Below are 2,075 nucleotides of genomic sequence, written 5' to 3' on the forward strand. Positions count from 1 at the left end.
TAGGGAAAGGAAGGTTTTGCACCTAGGAAGGGTTTCTTTGGGGGTTTTTTTGCACCTAGGGAAAGGAAGGCTTTGCACCTAGGGAAAGGAAGGTTTTGCACCTAGGGAAAGGAAGGTTTTGCACCTAGGGGAAAGGAAGGTTTTGCACCTAGGGAAAGGAAGGTTTTTGCACCTAGGAAGGGTTTCTTTGGGGGTTTTTTTTGCACCTAGGGAAAGGAAGGCTTTGCACCTAGGGAAAGGAAGGTTTTGCACCTAGGGAAAGGAAGGTTTTGCACCTAGGGAAAGGAAGGTTTTTGCACCTAGGGAAAGGAAAGTTTTGCACCTAGGAAGGGTTTCTTTGGGGGCTTTTTGCACCTAGGGAAAGGAAGTTTTTGCACCTAGGGAAAGGAAGTTTTTGCACCTAGGGAAAGGAAGGCTTTGCACCTAGGGAAAGGAAGGCTTTGCATCTAGGAAAGGAGGTTTAGCATCTAGGAAGGGCTTGTTTAGGGAGTTTTAAACCTAGGGAAAGGAAGGGTTTTGCACCTAGGGAAAGGAAGGCTTTGCACCTAGGGAAAGGAAGGCTTTTGCACCTAGAAAGGGTTTCTTTTGGGGGCTTTTTGCACCTAGGGAAAGGAAGTTTTTGCACCTAGGGAAAGGAAGGCTTTGCACCTAGGGAAAGGAAGGCTTTGCACCTAGGGAAAGGAAGGCTTTGCACCTAGGGAAAGGAAGGTTTTGCACCTAGGAAGGGGTTTTCTTTGGGGGCTTTTTGCACCTAGGAAGGATTTCTTTGGGGGCTTTTTGCACCTAGGAAGGGTTTCTTTGGGGGCTTTTTGCATCTAAGGATAGGAAGTTTTGTACCTAAGGAAAGGAAGTCTTGCATGTGGGAAGGGAGTTTTTGGACCTAGGAAGGGAAGTTTTGGACCTAGGAAGGGTTTCTTTGGGGGCTCTTTGCACCTAGGGAAAGGAAGGTTTTTGACCTAGGGAAAGGAAGGCTTTGCACCTAGGAAGGGTTTCTTTGGGGGGCTTTTTGCACCTAGGGAAAGGAAGTTTTTTGCACCTAGGGAAATGAAGGCTTTGCACCTAGGGAAAGGAAGGGCTTTTGCACCTAGGGAAAGGAAGGTTTTGCACCTAGGGAAAGGAAGGCTTTGCACCTAGGGAAAGGAAGGCTTTGCACCTAGGGGAAAGGAAGGCTTTGCACCTAGGGAAAGGAAGGTTTTTGCACCTAGGGAAAGGAAGGCTTTGCACCTAGGGAAAGGAAGGCTTTGCACCTAGGGAAAGGAAGGCTTTGCACCTAGGGAAAGGAAGGTTTTGCACCTAGGGAAAGGAAGGCTTTGCACCTAGGGGAAAGGAAGGCTTTGCACCTAGGGAAAGGAAAGGCTTTGCACCAAGGGAAAGGAAGGTTTTTGCACCTAGGGAAAGGGAATTTTTGCACCTAGGAAGGGTTTCTTTGGGGGCTTTTTGCACCCTAGGAAGGGTTTCTTTGGGGACTTTTTTGCACCTAGGGAGGGTTTCTTTGGGGACTTTTTGCACCTAGGGGATAGGAAGTTTTGCACCTAGGGAAAGGAAGGCTTTGCACCTAGGAAGGGTTTCTTTGGGGACTTTTTGCACCTAGGGAAAGGAAGTTTTGCACCTAGGGAAAGGAAGGCTTTGCACCTAGGAAGGGTTTCTTTGGGGTCTTTTTGCACCTAGGGGAAAGGAAGTTTTTGCACCTAGGAAGGGCTTATCTGGGGTTTTTTTGCACCTAGGAAAAGAAGTTCTGCATCTAGGAAGGGAGTTTTCTGCATCTTGGAAGGATTTCTTTGGGGGCTTTTTGCACCTAGGAAAAGAAGTTCTGCATCTAGGAAGGGAGGCTCTGCATCTAGGAAGGTTTATTTTTATACATAAGAAAGGAATTTTTGCATTTAGAAAAGAGTCTTTGCATCTGGGAAGGGAGGTTTTGTAATTAGAAAGGGAAACTTTGCACCTAGGAAGGGAAGGTTTGCATCTAGGAAGGAAGTTATGCATGTGGGAAGGGATCTTTTGCCTCCAGGAAAGGAGGTTTTGCATCTAGGAAGGGTTTGCTTGGTTTGGGGTGGGTTTTTTTTTTCACCTAGGAA

General features: G+C 47.1%; 1 long non-coding RNA gene across 1 annotated transcript; it reads right to left on the reverse strand.

Moving 5' to 3' along the window:
• Window positions 1–191: 191 nt before the first annotated feature.
• LOC137452001 (uncharacterized) lies at window positions 192–1,283 on the reverse strand. The gene is made up of 2 exons (XR_010989935.1): window positions 752–1,283; window positions 192–354 (listed from the first exon to the last, which is right to left on the reverse strand). It is a non-coding gene; the product is annotated as an uncharacterized lncRNA (long non-coding RNA).
• Window positions 1,284–2,075: the final 792 nt, after the last annotated feature.

This window comes from Melanerpes formicivorus, unplaced genomic scaffold, assembly GCF_026170545.1.
Source record: "Melanerpes formicivorus ecotype bairdi unplaced genomic scaffold, bMelFor1.0.p_v2 SCAF_47, whole genome shotgun sequence".
Classification (NCBI taxonomy): Eukaryota; Metazoa; Chordata; class Aves; order Piciformes; family Picidae; genus Melanerpes; species Melanerpes formicivorus.